The sequence below is a fragment of the Bos javanicus genome, chromosome 3 (genome assembly GCF_032452875.1).
Source record: "Bos javanicus breed banteng chromosome 3, ARS-OSU_banteng_1.0, whole genome shotgun sequence".
In the NCBI taxonomy this organism is placed as follows: domain Eukaryota; kingdom Metazoa; phylum Chordata; class Mammalia; order Artiodactyla; family Bovidae; genus Bos; species Bos javanicus.
In genome coordinates, this window is record NC_083870.1 from 95,610,931 (window position 1) to 95,638,540 (window position 27,610).

The 27,610-nt window shown below is 38.2% G+C and overlaps 1 protein-coding gene and 1 pseudogene across 4 annotated transcripts in view; one reads left to right on the forward strand and one right to left on the reverse strand.

Moving 5' to 3' along the window:
• The window catches only part of FAF1 (Fas associated factor 1), a 498,425-nt gene that overhangs the window by 22,533 nt on the left and 448,282 nt on the right, over window positions 1-27,610 (forward strand). The window lies entirely within an intron of this gene.
• On the reverse strand, window positions 12,042-12,575 carry LOC133245047 (large ribosomal subunit protein eL34-like; annotated as a pseudogene).

The window sequence follows — 27,610 nt, forward strand, 5'->3', positions numbered from 1 at the left end:
GTCTCTCCTTGTTCCCTTTTCCATTCCATCCTTCCAGGTCACGTATGGTCTCTTTGGATAATCATCTTTTCTTTGGTTTTAACTACCCATTATGTATGTGCTGGGCTTCCCTGGTGGCTCAGTTGGTAAAGAATTCGCCCTCAATGCAGGAGACCCCGGTTTGATTCTTGGTTGGGAAGATCTGCTGGAGAAGGGATAGAACACCCACTCCAGTATTCTTGGTTTTCCTTGGTGGCTCAGCTGGTAAAGAATCTGCCTGCAATGTGGGAGAACTGGGTTTGATCCCTGGGTTGAAAGATCTCCTGGAAAAGGGAAAGGCTACCCACTCCAGTATTCTGGCCTGGAGAATGTATAGTCCATGGGGTTGCAAAGAGTCAGACATGACTGAACGATTTTCACTCACTTATGTATGTGCTGCCGCTGCTGCTGCTAAGTTACTTCAGTTGTGTCCGACTCTGTGCGACCGCATAGACGGCAGCCCACCAGGCTCCCCCGTCCCTGGGATTCTCCAGGCAAGAACACTGGAGTGGGTTGCCATTTCCTTCTCCATGTGTATGTGCTATTGACTCCCAAAGCAGCAGCCTCATTCCTAACATCTCTTGAACTCTCTATTTGATTGCTTATATAGGATGAGTCAACTTAATTGACATGGTTAACAGAGCTCCTTGTGATTTGGCCCAAGGTAGCCTATACTTTTCCCAATGACTTGTTCTATAGTGATACTTTGATACTTGTAATTTTTGTGAACTTTTATCATGTGATGTCACTTTGAATTTGCCAGTTCTCTCAATATTTGCATCTCAGTCTTCAGTTTATCTCTTAGACTTGTGCATAGGCATTATCTCTGTGAAGTCTTCCCTGACATTTACTTATTCCTTCCTCCTCTATATGTATTATTCCTATACATAATAGCTGTCATTGCAGCTTTCACATACTTTTTAAATATCTGTTTGTCTTTCTTACTAATTTGTGAGTTCTTTATAGCCAGAAACTAGATCTTAGTCATTTTGGTATTTTTAATGATTAGCATCCTTTCTGGCACAAAGTGTATTCTCACTGAGTATTAAATTGAACTTAACTAGTTTTGATATTGTTGAAATAAGATAGAGTATGATGAGAAGCATATGCATGAGATTTTGGATCCTGATTTTGTCATCAGAATATTAGCTACTTTAGCTTTGTGTCTTTTGTATATGTAAATGAATGTCAGTGTGTTAGTTAAGACTTTTGAGTGTCATGAGATTTGGAATTGTATCATATTCACCTTTGTATTTCTGGTACCTACCACAGTGCCTGCTGAATATCAGGGTACCAGTGTTTATTGAACAGAAGTAAGTCAAGTTGAAATTAGATGAAGGCATTCATGCTCTAAAGCTTCAGCATGACTAGTAGGATTCATCTTTATTTCTGTACTTTTTTTTAAAAGATATTTTTAAAAACATGGACCATTTTTAAAGACTGTTGAGTTTGTTGCAAATATTACTTCTGTTTTATGTATTGATTTTTTGGTTGTGAGACACATGGGATCCCAGCCCCTTAAGCAGGGATCGAACCTACACCCTCCAGCATTGGAAGGTGAAGTCTTTAACTACTGGATCACCAGGGAAGTCTTTATTTCTATACTTAATCTTTCAGAATAAGGCAGAGAAATTTTGTCAGTTGCCTTATTGAAATCCATATTTATGAAATATAATTATATTCCTGACATACAAGTCAAATCATCTGTTAAAAAATGTTTGGATATCATTTATTCATAATGATAATAGTTACCCAAAATCAGATTGATTATATTCTTTGCAGCCAAAGATGGAGAAGCTCTATACAGTCAGCAAAAACAAGACCAGGAGCTGACTATGGCTCAGATCATGAACTCCGTATTGCCAAATTCAGACTTAAATTGAAGAAAGTAGGGAAAACCACTAGACCATTCAGGTATGACATAAATCAAATTCCTTATGATTTTACAGTGGAATTGAGAAATAGATTTAAGGGACTAGATCTGATAGAGTGCCTGATGAACTATGGACGGAGGTTCGTGACATTGTACAGGAGACAGGGATCAAGACCATCCCCATGGAAAAGAAATGCAAAAAAGCAAAATGGCTGTCTGGGGAGGCCTTACAAATAGCTGTGTAAAGAAGAGAAGTGAAAAGCAAAGGAGAAAAGGAAAGATATAAGCATCTGAATGCAGAGTTCCAAAGAAAAGCAAGAAGAGATAAGAAAGCCTTCCTCAGCGATCAATGCAAAGAAATAGAGGAAAACAACAGAATGGGAAAGACTAGAGATCTCTTCAAGAAAATTAGAGATACCAAGGGAACATTTCATGCAAAGATGGGCTCGATAAAGGACAGAAATGGTATGGACCTAACAGAAGCAGAAGATATTAAGAGGTGGCAAGAATACACAGAGGAACTGTATAAAAAAGATCTTCACAACCAAGATGATCACGATGGTAAGATCACTCACCTAGAGCCAGACATCCTGGAATGTGAAGTCAAGTGGGCCTTAGAAAGAATCACTATGAACAAAGCCAGTGGAGGTGATGGAATTCCAGTTGAGTGATTCCAAATCCTGAAAGATGATGCTGTGAAACTGATGCACTCAATATGCCAGCAAATTTGGAAAACTCAGCAGTGGCCACAGGACTGGAAAAGGTCAGTTTTCATTCCAATCCCAAAGAAAGGCACTGCCAAACAATGCTCAAACTACCGCACAATTGCACTCATCTCACATGCTAGTAAAGTAATGCTCAATATTCTCCAAGCCAGGCTTCAGCAGTATGTGAACCATAAACTTCCAGATGTTCAAGCTGGTTTTATAAAGGCAGAGGAATCAAAGATCAAATTGCCAACATCTGCTGGATCATCGAAAAAGCAAGAGAGTTCCAGAGAAACATCTATTTCTGCTGTATTGACTATGCCAAAGCCTTTGACAGTGTGGATCACAATAAACTGTGGAAAATTCTGAAAGAGATGGGAATACCAGACCACTTGACCTACCTCTTGAGAAATTTGTATGCAGGTCAGGAAGCAACAGTTAGAACTGGACATGAAACAACAGACTGGTTCCAAATAGGAAAAGTCATCTGTCAAGGCTGTATATTGTCACCCTGCTTATTTAACTTATATGCAGAGTACATCATGAGAAACGCTGGACTGGAAGAAGCACAAGCTGGAATCAAGATTGCCGGGAGAAATATCAATAACCTCAGATATGCAGATGACACCACCCTTATGGCAGAAAGTGAAGAGGAAATAAAAAGCCTCTTGATGAAAGTGAAAGAGGAGAGTGAAAAAATTGGCTTAAAGCTCAACATTCAGAAAACGAAGATCATGGCATCTGGTCCCATGACTTCATGGGAAATAGATGGGGAAACAATGGAAACAGTGTCAGACTTTATTTTTCTGGGCTCCAAAATCACTGCAGATGGTGACTGCAGTCATGAAATTAAAAGATGCTTACTCCTTGGAAGAAAAGTTATAATTAACCTAGATAGCATATTGAAAAGCAGAGACATTACTTTGCCAACAAAGGTCCATCAAGTCAAGGCTATGGTTTTTCCTGTGGTCATGTATGGATGTGAGAGTTGGACTGTGAAGAAAGCTGAGTGCCAAAGAATTGATGCTTTTGAACTGTGGTGTTGGAGAAGACTCTTGAGAATCCCTTGGACTGCAAGGACATCCAACCAGTGCATCCTAAAGGAGATCAACCCTTGTTGTTCTTTGGAAGGAATGATGCTAAAGCTGAAACTGCGGTACTTTGGCCACCTCATGCGAAGAGTTGACTCATTGGAAAAGACCCTGATGCTTGGAGGGATTGGGGGCAGGAGCAGAAGGGGACGACAGAAGATGAGATGGCTGGATGGCATCACCAACTCGATGGACATGAGTCTGAGTGAACTGCGGGAGATTGTGCTGGACAGGGAGGCCTGGCGTGCTGCGATTCATGGGTCGCAAAGAGTTGGACACGACTGAGCGACTGAACTGAACTGAACTGAACTGAGGATCCATTGGCCAGCATCTCTTCAAGAATTTATTTTATAACTTGTTATGAATTGATAGCGAAATAATAGTTATCTTAATTTTTCTATTTCCCCCCTTTTTTGAAGTGATTCTAGCCTTATGCTGAAAAAAGAAAAATCGCTTAGTATCTTTGTTGGATCTTGGTGCAAGACATATATTTAAGTTGAGAACACCAAGTAGGATTATTACAAAGAAACTGACAGATAGGCACATTACAGCGTAATTCTTGGAAATGAAAGATAGAGAGAAAAGTCTTAAAAACGGTCAGAGGGAAAAAAAATGACATTCTATGAAGAGAACACTGACAAGAGTGTTAGTTAACATCTCATCACAAATTATGGAATATAGGAGACAATGAAATGATACCTTTAAGTACTGAAAAAAAAGTCAAAATAGAGTTTTATTTAGTGAAATTATTTTTCACAAGGGAAAGTGAAGACATTGTCAGAAGATATTGCCTGAGAGAGTTTATTGCCAGCAGACCTGGCCTTCATAAGAAATGCTGATGCAAGTTCTTCAACCTAAAGATGGATGTGGATCTATGGAAGAGTGAAAGCATGAAGTCCTAACCATTAGGCCGCCTGCTGGTTCTGTGTTGATTCAGATTTGTTTTGCTTCTATATAGGCATACCTAATTGGAAGATCTCCTGGATTATTACTACCTAATTAATCATGCCCTTTTGAAACCTGTTCTTTAAGTCATATAAAAATAATTGTATTCAAATGTTATTAATAGGTTGTGATTGAGACTTTTTAGTGTTGGCATTATGATTTTACTACTAATCAGTATATTTCAAAGATGCCTCTCCTGAAGTACCTTAACTACGGCCCAGCATTCCCTTAAGTCAGTGTTAATTTGCTTTCATTTTGATTAAGCTTAATGGAAAGACAAAGTAGTTTAGATCATCAAAGTCTGCTTGGTAAAAAGATACTGGCATTTTGTAGCCTGTTGTGCATTCTTTATATGATAAATTGCATAATGCATGTTATTTGCCTCTTAGAGTTGTAGACTATGTATTACTGATACTTATTTAATCTTTTCATCACATTTGTAGTTTCTGGTCAGACTGAATACTTATAAACTTTAGTTTACAGTGATGCTATAAAAAGCTAAGTATTATTTGTGTTACCTTACAAGTCTCTAGATGTACTTTGTTGCCTGATATGCTGTGAAATCTGAGATCATGACTATATCTTTTAACCTGCTGTATTTTGCAGACTCTGCTGGTATGTGGTAGACACTCAAATATTTTTGGTAGTTTTATTATTTTTTCTGATTATTGTTCCTAAAAGTCTCATGTAAAAATTAGTATGTAATGCAGTTCTTATAATGATTTATTAAATGTTTGCTCCCTCTTGTGGATATAAAGGAGAATGTAAGTTCTTATAATCTAGTTTTGTTTTTAAGAGGTGAACCATAAATAGTATACAAAATATCAATTTTTTTCTCTTTTTGGAAGGATATTAATTCATAGAAGTTTATCAACTCTAAATTTTTTAGTTCATGTATACTCCTAAAACACAGAATTCATGTTCAAGTATCACTGTGTAATGTCCAAGATAAAGTTTGTAAATTAATACTCAATCCAGAACTTAGTAGCACTTTTTAAGCATATTCTTTCTAATTTTCTGCATATAAATTACAATTATGAAAATAACTTTTTTGTTTTAATTCTAAAACCACATTAGATATTTTTGTATGAGAGTATTACTGAGTATTATTTCCTGTGTTAAAAATCACTACTTGTTTTGATCAAAGTAAAAAAAACTTAATCAGTTTGCTTGCCCTCTGTAGCTTTTAATATTAGAAGACCTGACCAAACAGTTTTTTTTTAAATGCATAATATTTTTGTTCTAAAGACTTAATCCAACTGAGACAGTAAGCATCTGGGCCTTGGAAATACTTTGACATGTAGAAAAATCTTTTTAACACAGATATATGTCCTTGACATTCTTTTCTTTATATACTTAGAGATTTTCATATTACACTGTTAGATTTCATTTTCTGTTTACTTCTGTTGTTAATAGTAGAAGTTGACTTTGATTTTAGACTATTTTTGAAACAGAAGCAATATTTTCACCTCTTGAGAAAAATTATACTCGATGTGCCAAAGACAGGTAGCATGCAATAAATGTTTACTGTAGTATAGATGCTGGACTTTTTTTCTTATAAACGTTGTAGGTGGTATTGGAGTACAGACGATTAACAATGTGGTGATAGTTCCAGGTGAACGGTGAAGGGACTCAGCTGTACATATCCATGAATCCTCACCCAAACCCCCACCCATTCAGGTAGATATTGGGCTCATTTGCTAGACTGGTATGTGTTCTTGAAACCTATCTAGATATGAAGCATGATCCAGTCCTCAGTCAGCAAAATCACAATTTATCTGTCATTAACTAAGACAAAAAATAAAACTTCATTGTGGTGTAATATTCATATAGTAAAGAACACAAATCATAAAAGTATAGTTTCATGAACTTGCACAAAATGAATATGTCCGTGAAAACGACATTCAGGTTAAGAAAACAATATAAGTAGAAGTCTCCTAGTCAACACTTCCCCCTGCTCTGTCCCCCATGCTCTAGGAAAACCCAGTACTTTGAATCTAATATTATATATATTAGTTTTACCTGAAAAAACACTGTATGTGTGAAACTACGTGTACGCTTTCTTTTTGTATATTAAAATATGTGTAACAAAATTTACCTTTTTAACTATTTTTAAGTGTACAGTTTAGTGGCATTAAGTACATGCCCTTTATTGCGCATATCAATCACTACCATTTTTCCAGAGTTTTTTCATCTTTCCCAACTAAATGCCATACTGATTAAACATTAACTCTCCATTCTCCTTTCACTCTAGCCCCTGGCAATCACCATTCTTTCTCTGTCTATGGATTTGACCATTCTAGGTATCTCATAGAGGTGGAATCATATAGTATTTGTCCTTTTGTGTCTGGCTTATTTTGATATAATGACCTCATGGTTCATCCCTATTGTAGCATATGTCAGAATTTCCTTCCTTTTTAAGACTGAGTATTATTCTGTTGTTATGTATATACCACATCTTGTTTATCCATTCATTGGTCAGTGGACATTTGAGTTGATGCCATCTTTTGACTTATTGTGCTATTGTTATTCCATCTTTTGACTTATTGTGCTATGAACACAAATCTATAAAAATCTATTCAAATCCCTGCTTTCAGTTCTTTTGGGTATATACCCAGAAGTAGAATTGCTGGATCAAATAGTAGCTCTGTATTTAGTTTTTTGAGAAAATAATAGACTTTTGTCATATATTTTGTATCCTGTGACCTTAAACATTTATCTATCACTCTGGAAGCTTTTTCTTTTTAAAGAATGCAGAGGATTTTCAATGTACAGTCATTTATGTTAAAAGATACCTTCGCTTCTTTCATGTTAAACTACTTTTGCATTGCTGGAAGAAACCCCACTTAGTGATGATGTGTTATTCTTTCTATATGTCCCTGGATTTGGTTTTGTTAAGGGTTTTTGCATCTGTTTTCATGAGGAAAATTAATCCAGACCTGGAGAAATTGTGGACCTTCTCTCTGTTGAATCTTCATGAGGTGAGCCAGTGGATCAGTAACAGTGTATATGGGTTGCAATAACACTTTGGGCCATAACTAGACTTTTGGAGGGTAGTTTTCTTGATGCTTCTCTTCTGCTTTCTAAATCTTGCACGTATTTTTCTTATGGCCATTCCTGACCTGAAACCACTCAGAAGAAATTTTCATTAATGTGGTTGCAACTTAGATAGAGTCTGAGATCAGTTGATACCATTTTGCCAGATCACCTACATCTTTTTTCACCTTGTTGTTCTGGGGTTTACAACATACATAGCTTAATTAGCACAGTCTAACTTTAATTATACCACTGTATATATAATGAGAGGACTTTATAATTAAAGAATATACTTTGATTTATCTCCTCTCAGCCTTTGTTTTATTTTTATATATTGTTGCTTCTACATATGTTAAAGACATCACAATTCATTGCTATTATTTTTGTTTTAAAGAGTTAATTATCTTTTTTCTTAAAGTTAATTGATTAATTATTTTGGCTGTACCAGGTCTTTGTTGCTGTGCACAGGCTTTCTTTAGTTCCGGCGAGCGGAGTCTACTCTTGATTGCATCGCGCAGGCTTCTCACTGCGGTGGCTTCTCTTGCTGCGGAACACAGGCTCTGGCATGTGGGGTTCAGTGGTGGCGGCATGCAGACTCATTAGTTGTAGCGGGCCCCAGGGTGCTCGGGCTTCAGTAGTTGTGGCACATGGGCTCAGTAGCTGTGGCGCATGGGCTTAGTTGCTCTGTGGCATGTGGAATCTTCCCAGACCAGGGATCCAACCAGTGCCCCCTGCATAGGCAGGCTGATTCTTATCCACTGTACCACCAAGGAAGTGAAAAAGTTAATTGTCTTTTAAAGAATACAAGAAATGAGAAAAAATATTATATATTTACCATCTTTGGCACTCTTGGTGTAAAAGTTTCTTCTGGTATCATTTCCCATCAGCATGAAAAATTTAACTATTTCTTGTACCAAGAAAGATCTTTGGTGGGAAGCTCTCAGCTCTTGTTTATCTGAAAATTTATTTTGTCTTTTAATTATTTATATATTAATTTTTACTAAGGAGTTAGAAGTAGTGGTAAACTTAACTGTGCTGGGTACTTAAAACATTTTGGCAGAGTATTGAAGAAATTCATTAGGGAAATTAAGTCTTGGCTGTTTGACAATTTGATTACTCTGCTGTTTTTCTTTTGATAAGTTAAATTTTATTTTACTGTTTATAACTAAAAAATTTTTAATTTATGTGAAATGCATATTCATTGAAATGCATTTTACTTGGACAATACCCCTTTAACCACCACCATAAGAAAATACGTAGTATTTTCATTGTTCCAGAAAGTTTTCCTCATATTCTATTCCAGTCAATCCCCATTCCTCATAGGAAACCACTGTTCTTTTTTTTTTTTTTTTAATATTTTATTTATTATTGTTTTGGTTGCTCTGGGTCTTCTTTGCTGCACATGGATTTTCTTCTAGTTGCAGTGCTGGGGCTTCTCATTGTGGTGGCTTCTCCTTTTGCAAAGCACAGACTGTGGGCCTGCGGCCTTTGGTAGTCGCAGCACATGGGGTCACTAGCTGTGGCTCGCAGGCTCTTGAGCTCTGGCTCAGTAGTTGTGGTGAGCCCAGGTCTCCTTCATTGACAGTTGAATTCTTAACCACTTTACCACCAGGGATGTCTGGAACCACTGTTCTGATTTTTATCATGGTTAATTAGTTTTGCCATTTTTTAATCTTTGTATAAATGAAGTCATACAGCATGCAGTCTTTTGCATTTCATCCGTATGTGAGAATATATGTAGTTTTTATTGCCATGTAGTATCCCATTATCGTAATAAAGATGTAGAATATTTTCTTTGTTCTAGAAAAGTTCCCCCAAGGCCTCATCCAGTCAATCCCTATGCCCTCATAGGAAATCACAGGTCTGACGTCTATCACTGTAGATTAGTTTTGCGTGTTATTAAACTTCATGTAAACAATATCATATAGCATGCAATCTTTTAAGTCTGACTTTTTTTTTGCCCCTCAACCTAATGCTTTGAGGATCATCAGACGTGTATTATGAATATTTTATCCTAGTCTGTGTCTTGCCTTTTTATTTTACCTTAGAGCCTGCCTGGTGTGTTGTCTGAGGCCTTGCCCCCTGGTTATTTTTGAGTGTAAGTTCTGTCTTGTAAGACTACCAAAAAGGATGCTCTTTTCTTTAGAGGGTTTTTTTTTTATTTTTTTTTAAACTTTCTAACCAAAGCCTTTGACTGTGTGGATCACAATAAACTGTGGAAAATTCTGAAAGAGATGGGAATACCAGACCACCTGATCTGCCCCTTGAGAAACCTGTATGCAGGTCAGGAAGCAACAGTTAGAACTGGACATGGAACAACAGACTGGTTCCAAATAGGAAAAGTCATCTGTCAAGGCTGTATATTGTCACCCTGCTTATTTAACTTCTATGCAGAGCACATCATGAGAAACGCTGGACTGGAAGAAACACAAGGTGGAATCAAGATTGCTGGGAGAAATATCAATAACCTCAGATATGCAGATGACACCACCCTTATGACAGAAAGTGAAGAGTAACGAAAAAGCCTCTTGATGAAAGTGAAAGTGGAGAGTGAAAAAGTTGGCTTAAAGCTCAACATTCAGAAAACTAAGATCATGGCATCTGGTCCTATCACTTCATGGGAAATAGATGGGGAAACAGTGGAAACAGTGTCAGACTTTATTTTTCTGGGCTCCAAAATCACTGCAGATGGTGACTGCAGCCATGAAGTTAAAAGACGCTTACTCTTTGGAAGGAAAGTTATGACCAACCTAGAGAGCATATTAAAAAGCAGAGACATTAGTTTGCCAACAAAGGTTCGTCTAGTCAAGGCTGTGGTTTTTCCTGTGGTCATGTACGGATGTGAGAGTTGGACTGTGAAGAAGGCTGACCACCGAAAAATTGATGCCTTTGAACTGTGGTGTTGGAGAAGACTCTTGAGAGTCCTTGGACTGTAAGGAGATCCAACCTGTGCATTCTGAAGGAGATCAGCTCTGGGATTTCTTTGGAAGGAATGATGCTAAAGCTGAAACTCCAGTACTTTGGCCACCTCCTGCGAAGAGTTGACTCATTGGAAAAGACTCTGATGCTGGGAGGGATTGGGGGCAGGAGGAGAAGGGGGCGACAGAGGATGAGATGGCTGGATGGCATCACTGACTTGATGGACGTGAGTCTGGGTGAACTCCGGGAGTTGGTGATGGACAGGGAGGCCTGGCGTGCTGTGATTCATGGGGTCGCAAAGAGTCGGACACGACTGAGCGACTGAACTGAACTGAACTGAACCTTTTTTTAATTTTCTAACCTGAGGATGCCTAAAATTTAGTAAATATTACTTACCAGAAAAGTGGCAATATGTTTGAGGTTCCCTAAGTTTCATTAATAACATTATGAGGCAAATGGTAGTATAAGGCAGAGTAGAATTAAATGCAAAGTGATTGTTGCAGAGAATCATAAGAGAACAGAAAGAATTGTGTTTTTCTAGGACTTCATGTATAAGGGACGTTAAGCCTTTACGGCTTAAAATCCAAGTCATCTTTTGACTTTATCTCTCCCACATTTCAAAATGGAATGTGATTAAATGCTAAGTAAGTCAGTCAGATTTTTTGTTTTGTTTTGATACTCTGCTTCCCTGATGGCTCAGAGGGTAAAGCGTCTGCTTGCAATGCGGGAGACCTGGGTTTGATCCCTGGGTCGGGAAGATCCCCTGGAGAAGGAGATGGCAACCCACTCCACTACTCTTGGCTGGAAAATCCCATGGACAGAGAAGCCTGGTAGGCTACAGTCCATGGGGTCACAAAGAGTCGGACACGACTGAGTGACTTCACTTCACTTTGATGCTCTAATTACAGTAGTTTTGGAAAAGCAGTTTTCCAGTGAGCTAAGTCTGAAGAATAACTGATGCTGGATGCTAGAAAGGAGCATTAGTTCACTCTCTTTATTATCATATACTTATTTAGGGGGAAATTTAGCTTAGAGTAAAAAATGATTTTTATTGGCCTAATTTTGTATACTTATTTATATGCCTGTGGCATCAAAAGCAAAATTCCGTTTGGTGTAGTTGAAAGTAAATGGAGAAGATCTAACTTTTAAAAAAATTAATTAATTTTAATTTATTTTTGTCTGTGCTGGGTCTCCATTGCTGTGTGTCGTCTTTCTCTAATTTTGATGACTGGGGGTTACTCTCCAGTTATGGTTTGTGGGCTTCTCATTGTGGTAGCTTCTCTTATTGCGGAGCATGGGCTCTACGGCTGGTGGGTTTCAGTAGTTGCAGCGTGTGGGCTCAGTAGTTGTGGCACACTGGAATCTTCCCAGAGCAGGGATTGAACCTGAGTCCCCTGCATTGGCAGGTAGACCCCTAACCACTGGACCACCAGGGAAGTCTGAAAAAAAGTTTCATTTTTTAAATTTCACTTTCTGACTCTGTACTTGTGCTTTTAATATTTCACACACTGGTTTTCTGCTCCTTGATAAGGAGAATGAACTTGATCCTGTCATGGACACATTTAGCACACATGGAACTACCATAGGCCTGGCTGATGTGTTTTTTTGTTTTTACACAACCTCCAAGAACTGTAGGTCTCACAGTGCAAACTCCTTGGAGTCTGCCTGGGCAGATTTTTGTTCTTTCCCAGAATTCTTAGTATAAAGGTAAACAATTACCAGGGAACCTCTGGACGTCCTGGTTTTGTTAGAGGCTGTATTGTAGGACAGCCTATGATGGTAAGTCAAACACTGGACTATCCTGAATGCATCTAGATACAGTCTCTGGAAGAGGAAAAAGAAGTGACAGTTTGCTCTTCTTGAGGAAATTGGGGAACAACCCAAGCCTTCCTGAGACTGTGCTACAGATACCCTTCCTTTTTTAATGTTAATACTTTGATGAAATTTGCAGGATTGTAGTGGAAGGTTCGGAGAAGGCAATGGCACCCCACTCCAGTACCCTTGCCTGGAAAATCCCATGGGCGGAGGAGCCTGGTAGGGTGCATGGGGTCATGAAGAGTCCGATACGACTGAGCGACTTCACTTTCATTTTTCACTTTCATGCATTGGAGAAGGAAAGGCAGCCCACTCCAGTGTTCTTGCCTGGAGAATCCCAGGGACGTGGGAGCCTGGTGGGCTGCCGTCTATGGGGTTGCGCAGAGTCGGACACGACTGAAGTGACTTAGCAGCAGCAGCAGCAGCAGCAGTGGAAAGGTTGAATGCTTTAGTTTTCTGGTTGTAGATTTAGATTTTAGTTCTGCCACCAAGTATTAACAGGTGAGCAACTGGATATGTGACTTGATCTCTTTAAGTTTAAGTTTTCTCATCAGTGATACTTTATCTTGTAAGGATGATGACACAGTTATGAATTAATGTGTCTAAAATGCTTGAGCAGTGCATGAGAAATGTGTTTGTATAAAAATCATCCATTTATCCTTTTAACAAATATTAATAGAGTGGTCTACTTATGTGCCAGGCAGTTTGCTATGCATGAGGTTACAACACTGGGTAGCCTGTCCCTTCTGCAGTGGATCATCCCGACCGAAGAATCGAACCAGGGTCTCCTGCATTGCAGGCAGATTCTTTACCAATTGAGCCCTCCTATTTGTGTTAATCTTAAATAGTTGATAGCATATTGCATAAACTTTCTACGACTTTTTTTTCTTCACTCAAGGATATATTCTGAAGTCTCTTTTTTGTGATTTATACAATTTTTGTAATTATATAGTACTGCTAGAGTATTTTTTAAAATGTAAATCTCAGACAGTATTTTCTTCCAAACTAATACTATTGCTAAGCAACAAACTACCCTATAGCTTAGTAATTTAAAGCAACAATTACTTATTCTCATTCAGCCACTTGCTGTGAGTTGACTTCAAGGTATAGATCTAGTTGAACTTGGCTCCTTGCTGGGCTCAGATAGGTCCTGTACGTATTCATTTTAAGATCCTCTTTAGGGGACTGCAGATAACCCAGTGATTGTCTGGGTTAACATTTGTGATGTTGACATAGATGTAAGGGGACAGGCAGAAGCTTACGATAACTAAAGCCTTAGGCTCAGAATTATAATGCCATATCCAGTTACACTCCATTTATACAACCAAGTCATAGATATAAGCCCCAAAGTTATCTTCCTACTGTTGGTCTTCACTGGTCAACCTATCAGAAATTTCAGTCTATTATTAATGTTGCCTATTCCCCTTGCTTTAATACTCAGTTTATTAACTATCTTAAATATATGTATGTATTTAAACTATATTTCTTATTTATTGTCTATATCCTCCCTTTACAATGCATGTGTAATGAAAGCAGGGTTTTCTATATTTATTCACTGTATCCCCAGCCCTAAACCGGTGCCAAGAATGTAGCTGATCCTCAATAAATATTTTTTGAGTGAGTTAATGAAGGCATGGAGTGAGATAGGGTTCTATCTATAGATCGCTCAGTCGTGTCCAACTCTTTGCGACCCTGTGGACTGTAGCCCACCAGGCTCCTCTGTCCATGAGATTCTCCAGGCAAGAATACTGGAGTGGGTTGCCATTTCCTTCTCCAGGGGATCTTCCTGACCCAGGGATCGAACCCAGATCTCCTGCATTGCAGGCAGACGCTTTCCAATCATTCATTAAATTTTTCCCTAGTAGGTTTTCTTGTTGTTGTTGAGGTATACCTTTAGTAATACAGTTTGACAAATTTCAACAAAAGTATGCTCAAGAAACCATAGCTCCGATTAAGATAAAGAACATATCTGTCACCCTCAGAAGTTCTTTGATGTCTCTGACCCATCGGTTCACCTCCAGAAGCAATTATTGTCCTTATTTCTATCACTAGATAAGTGTTTTCTAGTTTTGAATATGTATATGGAATCATGTAGCATATACATTTTGTATTTGCTACTTGAACTCAGTATTTTCGAGATTTATCTGCATTGATGCATGTATCAAATTCATTCTTTTTTTTTTTTACTACTGAGTAGTATCGTCAGACACGACTTGAACAACAAGTATTATATTATATGATTTCCTCTTCTTTGGCTCTAAAATCACTGTGGATTGTGACTGCAGCCATGAAATTAAAAGACGATTGCTTCTTGGCAGGAAAGCTATGACAAACCTAGACAATGTGATAAAAAGCAAGGACATCACTTTTCCAACAAAGGTCCGTATAGTCAAGGCTATGGTCTTTCCAGTAGTCACATATAGTTGTGAGAGCTGGACCATAAAGAAGGCAGACACCGAATAACTGATGCTTTCTAATTGTGGTACTGGAGAAGACTCTTGAGAGTCCCTTGGACAGCAAGGAGATCAAACCAGTCAATCTTAAAAGAAATCAATCCTGAATACTCATTGGAAATACTGATGCTAAAGCGGAAGCTCCAGTACTTTGGCCATGTGATGCAAATAGCCAACTCACTGGAACAGACCCTGATGCTGGGAAAAATTGAAGGCAGAAGGAGAAGAGGGCGACAGAGGATGGATGATATGGCTGGGTGGCATCACTGATGCAATGGGCGTGAACTTGGGCAAACTCCAGGAGATGGTGAGGGACACAGAAGCCTAGTGTGCAGTCCATGGGGTCACAAAGAGTCGGACACAACTTGGTGACTGAACAACAACGAGTATTATATTATATAAATATTTCACATTTCATGTATCTGTTCACTTGTTAATGGATATTTGAGTTGTTAGTTACTTTTTGATTATCATGGATAAAACCGACCTAACATTCTTATGCAAATCTTTATATAAAGAGATACTGAAGAGCCTCTTGATGAAAGTGAAAGAGGAAGGTGAAAATACTGGCTTAAAACTCAACATTTAAAAAACTAAGATCATGACATTTGGTCCCATCACTTCATGGCAAACAGATGGGGAAACAATGGAAACAGTGAGAGACTTTATTTTCTTGGCCTCCAAAATCACTGCAGATAGTAACTGCAGCCATGAAATTAAAAGATGCTTGCTCCTTGGAAGAAAAGCTATGACCAACTTAGATAGCATACTAAAAAGCAGAGACATTACTTTGCTGACAAAGGTCCGTCTAGTCAAAGCTATGGTTTTCCCAGTAGTCATGTATGGATGTGAGAGTTGGACTATAAAGAAAGCTGAGCACCGAAGAATTGATGTTTTTGAACTGTGGTGTTGGAGAAGACTCTTGAGAGTCCCTTGGACTGCAAGGAGATCAAACCAGTCAATCCTAAAGGAAATCAGTCCTGAACAGTCATTGGAAGGACTGATGCTGAAGCTGAAGCTCCCAATACTGATGCAAAGAACTGACTCATTGGAAAAGACCCTCTTGGTGGGAAAGATTGAAGGCAGGAGGAGAAGGGGACAACAGAGGATGACATGGTTGGATGGCATCACCGACTCGATGAGCATGAGTTTAAGCAAGCTCCAGGAGTTGGTGATGGACAGGGAAGCCTGGTGTGCTGCAGGCAGAATAAGGACTCTGGAATTACTCCAGGGTTGGGAAAAATGTTTTAAATATTAAAGCAGTCTTCACAGACATAGAAAACAAATTTATGGTTACTAAAGGGGAAATGGGGTTGGAAGGAGGGATAAATTAGCAGATTGTCATTAACATATGTACACTACTCTATATAAAGTAGATAACCAACAAGAACCTAGTGTATAGCATAGGGAACTATACTGAATATTTTGTAATAACATCTAAAGGAGAAGAATCCAAAAAGGAATCTTATCTGGCTATCTGGATCCTTGTGCTGTACACCTGAAACTAACATGATACTATAAGTCAACTATTTGTTCTTGTTTAGTCACTAGATCATTTCCCACTCTTTGCGACCCCATGGACTGCAGCATGCCAGGCTTTGCTGTCCATTACCATCTCCTGGAGTTTGCTCAAACTCATGTCCATTGAGTTGGTGATGCCATCAAACCATCTCATCCTCTGTCGCCCTCTTCTCCTGCCTTCACTGTTTCCCAGCATCAGGGTCTTTTCCAGTAAGTTGGCACTTTGCATCACATGGCCAAAGTATTGAAGCTTCTGCTTCAACACCAGTCCTTGCGATGAATATTCAGGACTGATTTCCTTTAGCCTTAACTGGTTTGATCTCCTTGAAGTCCAAGGGACTCTCAAAAATCTTCTCTGGCACCACAGAAGGCATCAGTTCTTCAGGGCTCAGCCTTCTTTATGGTCCAACTCACATCTGTCCATAACTACTGAAAAAACCATAGCTTTGACAGTATGGACTTTTGTCAGCAAAGTAATGTCTCTGCTTTTTAATACACTGTCTAGGTTTGTCATTGCTTTTCTTCCAGGGAGCAAGTGTCTTTTAATTTCATGGCTGCAGTCACTGTCCACAGTGATTTGGAGGCCAAGAAAATAAATTCTCTCACTGTTTCCATTGTTTCCCCATCTGTTTGCTATGAAGTGATGGGACTAGATGTCATGATCTTAGTTTTTTAAATGTTGAGTTTTGAGCCAGCTTTTTCACTCTCCTCTTAAACCTTCATCAGGAGGTTCTTTAGTTCCTCTTTGCTTTCTGCTGTAAGGGTGTTGTCATTTGCATATCTGAGGGTTATTGATATTTCTCCCAGCAGTCTTGATTCAGCTTGTGCTTCATCCAGCCTGGCATTTCCATGATGTACTCTGCATAAAAGTTAAATAAGCAGGGTGACAACATACAGCCTTGACTTAACTTCCTTTACAAATTTGAACCAGTCCATTCTTCCATGTCCTATTCTAACTGTTGCTTCTTGACCTGCACACATGTTTCTCAAGAGGCAGGTAAAGTGGTTTGGGATTCCCATCTCTTTTAAGAATTTTCCACGGTTTGTTGTGATCCACACAGTCAAAGGTTTTAGCATGGTCAGTGAAGCAGAAGTAGATGTTTTCTGGAATTACCTTGCTTTCTCTGTGATCCAGCAGATTTTCGCAGTTTGATCTCTGGTTCCTCTGCCTTTTCTAAATCCATTTTGTACATTGGAAGCTCATGGTTCACGTACTGTTGAAGCCTAGCTTGAAGGATTTTGAGCATTATCTTGCTAGCATGTGAAATGAGTGCAATTGTACGGTAGTTTGACCATTCTTTGTTGCTCATTGTTTAAATGTCATGTCTAAGAACTCATTACCAAATCTGAGGTCTTAAAGATATACCCTTTTATTTTTTTCAAAGAGTTTAATGTTTTGAGGTCTTATATATATGTTGTTAATCCATTTTGAGTCAATTGTTGTATATGGTGTAAAGTAGGGGTCCAGGTTCATTATTTTGCATGTGATATGAATATCTAGTTTTCTTAGCACTGTTTGTGGAATAGACTGTTCTTTCCCTATTGAACTGTTTTTGCACATTTTTGAAAAAGCAGTTGTTGATAGATGTGTATGTTCAGTTTTGGACTCTCAGTTCTTTTTAATAGTAAGTTTTGAAATAACCAAGTGTGAGTCTTTCAAGTTTTTCTTTTCCCAAGATTATTATAACTCTTGTGGATTCCTTGTTGTTCTATATGAATCTGAGGATTGGGTTTTCCATTTCTACAAAAAAAGCTATTGGAATTTTGATAAGGATTGTATGGAATTTGTAGATTACTTTGGGTACTCTTAATGAAAGTAAATCTTGGAATCTGTGAACATTTGATGTTTTTTCACTTATTTAGGTCTTTTAAAATTTCTTTTAATCATATTTTGTAGTTTTCACTGTACCAATCTTTCACTTCCTTGGTTAAATTTATTCCTAGATATTTTATTCTTTTAGACCACATCATAAAGAGAATTATTTTTCTAAGAGCCTTTTCAGATTGTTCTTTGCTAGTGTATGTAGCAAATATAACCTAGTTTGGTGCATTGATCTTTTATCCTTTAACTTTGCTGAATTTATTAGCTCTAATGGTTGTTGGAGGTATGTATGTGTGTGTGTGTGTGTGTGAATTCCTTAGGGTTTTGTATATGATCTTGTGATCTGGGAATATGGATAGTTTGCTTCTATTCCAGTTTTGATGTTTTTCATTTCTTTCTCTTGCCTAATTGATCTGCTAGAATTTTCTATATAATGTTGCATAGAAGTGGCAAAAGTGGGCATCCTATCTTGTTCTTGATCTTAGGGTAAATAAAAGCTTTTAGTCTTTCATAATTGAGTATGATTTAGTTCTGGGTTTTTCATAAGTGTCTATTTTATCATGTTAAAGAAGTTCCGTTTTATTCATTGTCTATTTTTACCATGAAAGGTTGTTGGCTTTTCAGATTCTTTTTCTGCGTCATTTAAATGGATCATGTTATTTTGTTTTGTTTTTCCTTCAGCTTAAGAATGTGGTATAATGATTCCTCTTTGTTGAACCCCCTTGCAATCCTGTAATATTCCACTTGATCATGCCTTATACTCCTAATATGTAGTTTATTCCATATTGCTAGTATTATGCTGAGGGTTTTTTTCACCTTTATCTGTAACGTATATAGGTCTCTAGTTTTCTTTCCTTGTGCTCTGTTTGTCTGACTTTGTTATTAGGGTCATAGTGACCTCATAGACTGACTTATGAAGTGTTTCCTCTTCAGTTTTTTGGAAATGTTACAGAAGGATTTGTATTAATTCTCTTAATGATTGGTAGAATTTAACGGTGAGGCCATCTCATTCTTGTCTTTTCTTTGTTGGAAGCCTTTTGATTACCCTTTTGATTGCTGATACAATCTTTTTGCTTGTAAGTCAATTTGGATTTTCTATTTTTTTCTTGAGTCAGTTTTGGTAGTTTGTTTTTTAGGGATTTTTCCATTTCATCTGGGATACCTAATACATTTTCATATAATTGTTCATAACATTATTTTTATATTTTTATTTATTTATTTATTTTTTATTTTGTTATTTTTTTCCTTTATTATTATTTATTTTTTTTTTTTATTTTTAAAATTAGAAAAATTTCAGGTATACACGTGCTCCCCATCCTGAACCCTCCTCCCTCCCCCTCCCCATACCATCCCTCTGGGTCGTCCCAGTGCACCAGCCCCAAGCATCCAGCATCGTGCACTGAACCTGGACTGGCATCTCGTTTCATACATGACATTTCACATGTTTCAATGCCGTTCTCCCAAATCTTCCCACCCTCTCCCTCTCCCACAGAGTCCATAAGACTGTTCTATACATCAGTGTCTCTTTTGCTGTCTCGTATACAGGGTTATCGTTACCATCTTTCTAAATTCCATATATATGCGTTAGTATACTGTATTTATGTTTTTCCTTCTGGCTTACTTCACTCTGTATAATAGGCTCCAGTTTCATCCACCTCATTAGAACTGATTCAAATGTATTCTTTTTAATGGCTGAGTAATACTCCATTGTGTATATGTACCACAGCTTTCTTATCCATTCATCTGCTGATGGACATCTAGGTTGCTTCCATGTCCTGGCTATTATAAACAGTGCTGCGATGAACATTGGGGTACACGTGTCTCTTTCCCTTCTGGTTTCCTCAGTGTGTATGCCAAGCAGTGGGATTGCTGGCTCATAAGGCAGTTCTATTTCCAGTTTTTTAAGGAATCTCCACACTGTTCTCCATAGTGGCTGTACTAGGTTGCATTCCCACCAACAGTGTAAGAGGGTTCCCTTTTCTCCACACCCTCTCCAGCATTTATTATTTGTAGACTTTTGGATCGCAGCCATTCTGACTGGAGTGAAATGGTACCTCATAGTGGTTTTGATTTGCATTTCTCTGATAAGGAGTGATGTTGAGCATCTTTTCATGTGTTTGTTGGCCATCTGTATGTCTTCTTTGGAGAAATGTCTATTTAGATCTTTGGCCCATTTTTTGATTGGGTCATTTATTTTTCTGGAGTTGAGCTGTAGGAGTTGCTTGTATATTGTTGAGATTAGTTGTTTGTCGGTTGCTTCATTTGCTATTATTTTCTCCCATTCTGAAGGCTGTCTTTTCACCTTGCTAATAGTTTCCTTTGATGTGCAGAAGCTTTTAAGTTTAATTAGGTCCCATTTGTTTATTTTTGCTTTTATTTCCAGTATTCTGGGAGGTGGGTCATAGAGGATCCTGCTGTGATGTATGTCAGCGAGTGTTTTGCCTATGTTCTCCTCTAGGAGTTTTATAGTTTCTGGTCTTACGTTGAGATCTTTTTTTTTTTTTTTTGCATATTTTTATATTTTTATTTGCATAAGGTCAGTAGTGATATCCCTACTTTCACTTCTGACTTTAGTAATTTGAGTCTTCTTTCTCTTATTCTTCGTCTAGCTAGAAGTTTGTCAATTTTGTTAGTCTTTGTGAAGAAACAACTTTTGGTGTTGTTAATTTTATCTATTTTTTATTAATTTTATTCTGATTTTATTGTTTTCTTCCTTTTGCTGCCTTTGGGTTTAGTTAGTTCTTTTTCTGTTCCTTAAGGTATAAAATTAGATTATTGGCTTGAGATCTTTTGTTTTTTAAAATGAAGATGTTTATAGCTGTACATTCATTTTTAGTAGTGAAACAATCTTTTATATGACTTTAGTGTTTGAAAATTTATTGAAACTTGTTTTGTGGCTATGTATAATGTGTTATCCTAGAGAATATTCTGTATGCTCTAAAGAAAAATACATATTTCTGTTGTTTGGGAGTGGAGTATTCTGCAAATGTCTGTTATATCTAGTTGGCTTATAATATTTTTCAAGGTTTTTATTTCATTATTGGTCTTCTTTCTAGTTGTTCTGTACCACAGTGATGGTAGGGTATTAACATCTCCGACTATTATTGTATAACTGTTTCTCCCTTCAATTCTGTCAATTTTTTCTTAGTACACTTTGGAGGCTCTGTTATTATTATCTATATGTTTATTGTTTTTATATCTTCTGAGAGTTGTCCCTTTTATCAATATATAATACCTTTTTAACTATCCTATAATTTTTTAAAAATTTAAAGTCCATTTTATCTCATATTGGTACAGCCACCCAAGCTGTCTTTTGCATACCTTTCCGTCCTTTTACTTTCCACTTAGTTTTGTCTTTGAATCTTAGTCTCTTGTAGATCACCTTTAGTTGAGTCATGTCTTTTTATTCCTTCTGCTAATCTTTGCTTTTTAATTGGTGTGTTTAATCCTTTTATACTTAAAATAATAACTGATAAAGAAACATTTAATTGTGCCATTTTGCTGTTTTTTTAATGTGTTATCTGTCCCCACTCCCTGCCCTGTTCCTTCATTACTGCCTTTCGTGTTTGACTTTTTTATATTGTACTGATTTGATTCTTTTCTAATTTCCTTTTTGGTATATTTTGAAGTTTTTCTGTTTTGAATTAACACCAGCTTCAGCAGTATACAGCTATACTTCTATCTCTCTTCCTTTATGCTGTAATCACATGTTGTGCCTTTATATATTACGTGCCCATTAACATCAATTTATAGTTATTGTTTTGTGCATTTTTTGTTAAATCATACAGAAAAAAGAGGAGTTACAAATCAAAAGCACAATAATACTGGCTTTAATATTTACCTGTTTACCTGTGTTTTTATTTCTTTGTATAGCTTCCAGTGACTGTCTAGTGTCTTTTCATTTCCCACTTAGCGTTTCTTGAAGCATAGATCTAGTAGTGACAGTCTCCTTCAGCTTTTGTTTAGCTAGGAAAATATTACTGCCTCAGTTTTGAAGGACAGTTTTTTCCCTTTGGTTCACAGTTTTTGTTTTTCGCTTTAAATATGTATCACACTGCCTCCTAATCTTTATATTTTCTGATGAGAAATTAGCTTCTAATCTTATTGAGGATTCCTTATACATGAAATACTTTTCTCTTGTTATTTTCAAGGTTCTTTTGGCTTTTGATAGCTTAATCATGGGCTTTCCTGGTGGCTCAATGGTAAAGAATCCACCAGCAGTGCAGAAGATGTGGGAGGGCATGGGTTTGATCCCTGGGTCAGGAGGATCCCCTGGAGGAGGAAGTGGCAACCCACTCCAGTATTCTTGCTGGGAAAAGCCCATGGACAGAGGAGCCTGGCAGGCTACAGTCCATAGAGTCACAAAGAGTTGGATATGACTGAGTGACTAAGCATGCACAGCTTAATCATAATGTGTTTTGCTGTGGGTGTCTTTCATTTATCCTTCTTGGAGCATGTTGAACTTCATAAATATGTGGTTTCCTATATTTGGTCAAATTTAGGAAGTTTTCTAGGATGTTTTCAGCTATTATTTCATCAAATATTTTTCTCTTCTTTCTTTTCCTTCTGAGACTCCCTGTTCTGCATGTACTGGTACACTTATTGGGCTCCCATAATATCTCTTAGGCTCTGTTCATTTTTCTTTGTGTTTCTGAGACTGAATAAGTTTAGCTGGCTAGTCCTCAAGTTCTCTGATCTTTCTTGTGCCTGCCTAAAGTTGCTGTTAAAATCCTATAGCGTACTGTTGAGTTCTAGATTTCTTTGTTGTTGTTTTGTGAAATAATCTTTATCTCTTTATTGATAGTCTCCATTTGTTCACATGTCATCCTTCTGATTTTCATTAGTTCTTTTTTAATGTTTTTTATTGAGTTTTTTGAGCATATTTAAGACAGTGATTAAAAGTCTTTCTCTAGTAAGTCGGATTTCTGTTCTTTCCTCATAGATAGTTTCTATTTATTTCTCCTTTGAATTCTTGCCTGGAAAATCCCATGGATGGAGGAGCCCGGTAGGCTACAGCCCATGGGGTCACAAAGAGTCGGACACGACTGAGTGACTTCACTTCACTTCACTTCTGCTTTGAATGGACCATCCTTTTTGTTTACCTGCATGTGTCATAATTTTTTTTGATAAGTGGTATTTAAAATATCGTAGCTTGATAACTTGGGAAATAAGATTCTTCCCCATTACTCATGGCTTGTTTTTGTTGCTTTCTGTGGGTTGTAGTTTTCTGTTTGTTTAGTGACTTTTTGTAAACTATTTTTGTAATTTATTTGGTTATGAGTGGTTTCTGTCTTAATCTGCTAAGGCTACTGTAACAAAATACCGAATAACAGAAATTTATTTTTGCACAGTTGTGAAGGCTAGAACTCTGAGATCATGGTCCCGGCACAATTGAATTCTGATAACTCTCTTCATGGCACCCCACTCCAGTACTATTGCCTGGAAAATCCCATTGACGGAGGAGGCTGGTAGGCTACAATCCATTGGGTCATGAAGAGTTGGACACGACTGAGTGACTTCACTTTCACTTTTCACTTTCATGCATTGGAGAAGGAAATGGCAACCCACTCCAGTGTTCTTGCCTGGAGAATCCCAGGGATGGCGGAGCCTGGTGGGCTGCTGTCTATGGGGTCTCACAAAGTTGGACACGACTGAAGCAACTTAGCAGCAGCAGCAGCAACTCTCTTCTGCCTTGCAGATGACCACCTTCTCACTTTCTTCTTGCATGGCCTTGAGAGACAGATGAGGGAACTAGAGCAAGCCCTCTTTGTCTAAGGGGCACTAATCCTATCATGAGGGCTCCACCTTTATGACCTAACATGATGGTGTGATCACTCACCTGGAGCCAGACATCCTGGTGTGCGAAGTCACATGGGCCTTAGGAAGCATCACTATGAACAAAGCTAGTGGAGGTGATGGAATTCCAGCTGAGCTATTTCAAATCCTAAAAGATGATGCTGTTCAAATGTTGCAATCAATATGCCAGCAAATTTGGAAAACTGAACAGTGGCCACAGGACTGGAAAAGGTCAGTTTTCATTCCATTCCCAAAGAAAGGCAATGAAAAAGAATGTTCAAACTATTGCACAATTACATTCATCTCACATAATAGCAAAGTAATGCTCAAAATTCTGCAAACTAGGCTTCAACAGTACATGAATGGAGAACTTCCAGATGTTCAAGCTGGATTTAGAAAAGGTGGAGGAACCAGAGATCAAATTGCCAACATCCAATGGATCATAGAAAAAGCAAGAGAATTCCGTAAAAAATCTGCTTCATTGAGTATGCTAAAGCCTTAGACTATGTGGATTACAACAAACTGAAATATTCTTGAAGAGATGGGAATACCAGACCACCTTACCTGCCTCCTGAGAAACCTGTATGCAGGTCAAGAAGCAACAGTTAGAACTAGACATGGAACAATGGACTGGTTCAGAATTGTCAAAGGAGTACGTCGAGGCTGTATATTGTTACCCTGCTTATTTAACTTGGTTGCAGAGTACATCATGCAAAATGCTGGGTTGGAAGAAGCACAAACTGAAATCAAGATTGCCGGGAGACACAGCAATAACCTCAGATATGCAGACGACACCACCCTTATGGCAGAAAGTGAAGAGGAACTAAAGAACCTCTTGATGAGTGTGAAAGAGGAGAGTGAGAAAGCTGGCTTGAAACTCAGCATTCAAAAAACTAGTATCATGGCATCTGATCTCATCACTTCATGGAAAATAGATGGGGAAACAATGGTAACATTGAGAGACTTATTTCTTGGGCTCCAAAATCACTGCAGATGGTGATTGTGGCCATGAAATTAAAAGGCGCTTGCTCCCTGGAAGAAAAACTATAACCAACCTAGATTGCATATTAAAAAGCAGAGACATTACTTTACCAATGAAGGTCCTTTTTATCAAAGCTATGGATGTGAGAGTTGGGACCATAAAGTAGGCTGAGTGCTAAAGAATTGATGCCTTCTTACTGTGCTTTTGGGAAAGACTCTTGAGAGAGACTTGCAGAGAGATCAAACCAGTTAATTCTAAAGGAAATCAGTCCTGAGTATTCTTTGGAAGGCCTGATGCTCAAGCTGAAGTTCTAATACTTCGGCCACCTGGATGGGAAGAGCCGATTGTATAGAAAAGACCCTGATGCTGGGAAAGATTGAAGGCAGGAGGAGAAGGGGACGACAGAAGACGAGATGGTTGGCATCACCTACTCAATGGACATGAGTTTGAGCAAGCTTCAGAAGATGGTGAAGGACAGGGAAGTCTGGCGTGCGGCGGTCCGTGTGGTCTCAAAGAGTTGGACACGACTGAGCGACTGAAGAACAACAAAACCTAATTACCTTCCAAAGGCTCATCCCCATGCATCATCACACTAGCCCTTAGGACTTTAGCATATAAGTTTGAAAGGGGTTGGGAGGACATAAACATTATATGTGTAACAGTATCTGAAATCTCTTTTTCTTTAGCTGTGATCTGCTAGTGTTATGAGAGAGATTTCCTGAACACCTTGAATAACAAAATAAGAGGAAAGAGAAAAGGAAGAAAGGAAATTCTTTCCTAGTCTTTGCAGGCTGACTCTGTGTTGAGACATTCTAACACTCAGCTGGGCTGTATGAAACTCCATGTTAGCCTTTATTTCCTGTTCATGCTATGCCTAGAGATGAGCCAGTTGTTTTCTGTGAGTAGGTGTCTTACCTTGGACATGTGCATGTCCTTCTAAATTCCCCACATGTTTTTCAGTGCCCTAATTTCCCAAAGAAATTCACTTTGCAGCTTTTTCTCCAGATTTTAGACATGTCTTATTTCACTTAACTGTAATATTTTGTCCCAAAAGGCAGCGGATTTTAATTTTTTTTCTTTTTAAATATTTATTTTTATTTACTTATTTGACTCTGCTGGGTCTTAGTTGTGGCACGTGGGATCTTTAGTTGCACCATATAAACTCTTAGTTGTGGCATAAGGGATCTGGTTCCCTGCCCAGAGATTGAACCATGGATCCTTATATTGGGAGCACAGAGTCTTAGCCCCTGGACCACCAGGGAAGTTCTGGTAGTGGATTTTTCATTTTCCTTAAATTCTTTTTCAAAGAATTGCCCCTTGATAGCTACTTTTCTGTCTAAAGAGATCCAGATTGATCAAAGGAGAGTGCCCTCAATCAGTCCTTGAGGTAGCCCCATACAGGTCACAATAGACAAACAAATTCTTTGAAAACAAAGTGTACTCTGCTCCCTGTAGAACTAGGGTCAAGGGTCCAACCATTGGAATGTGGGCTAGGGCATTCAAGATTGTTATTGACCCAAGAATGAAGAAGGGGAAAATAAAAATGCCTTAAGGTTTTTATACTGTTTTTAAGTCACCTTTATTTTGTTTCAGTATTTGCTTGGTTGACATAAAGCTTTCACCACTTTCCAGAGTTTTGGCAAATTTGTCTCTGACAGTTTTTGCTCAATTGATGTAAGTTTCTGTGGATGGATGGGTTCTTAGAACTACCTCCTCAAAATTTTTTCTTTTTCTTTTTGAAGAAAAATAGTGTTGTCATTGAAGAGGTGTATTTTTGCTTGTGCTTTCTGGTAATTTCTGTGGTTAGACTTGCTCTCTACTCCTGTAGTTTTTCTTTCTACTTCCTGCTATGTAACTTCTGCCCTGTCTTAACTGTTTTTCAGTTTGGTTCAGTCGCTCAGTTGTGTCCAACTCTTTGCGACCTCATGGACTGCAGTATGCCAGGCCTCCCTGTCCATCATCAACTCCTGGAGTTTACTCAAACTCTTGTTCATTGAGTTGGTGATGCCCTCCAGCCATCTCATCCTCTGTGGTCCCCTTCTCTTCCCACCTTCAATCTTTCTCAGCATCAGGGTCTTTTCAAATGAGTCAGTTCTTTGCATCAGGTGGCCAAAGTATTGAAGTTTCAGCTTCAGCATCAGTCCTTCCAATGAACACCCAGGACTGATCTTTAGGATGGACTCGTTGGATCTCCTTGCAGTCCAAGGGACTCTCAAGAGTCTTCTCCAACACCACAGTTCAAAAGCATCCATTCTTTGGCACTCACCTTTCTTTAAAGTCTAATTCTCACATCCATACATGACCACTGGAAAAACCAAGCCTTGACTAGACGGACCCTTGTTGACAAAGTAATGTCTCTGCTTTTTAATATGCTGTCTAGGTTGGTCATAACTTTTCTTCCAGGGAGTATGCGTCTTTTAATTTCATGACTGCAGTCACCGTCTGCAGTGATTTTGGAGCCCAGAAAAATAAAGTCTGCCACTGTTTTCACTGTTTCCCCATCTATTTCCCATGACGTGATGAGACTGGATGCCATGATGTTTTCTGAATGTTGAGCTTTAAGCCAACTTTTTTGTTCTCTTCTTTCACTTTCATCAAGAGGCTTTTTAGTTCCTCTTCACTTTCTGCCATA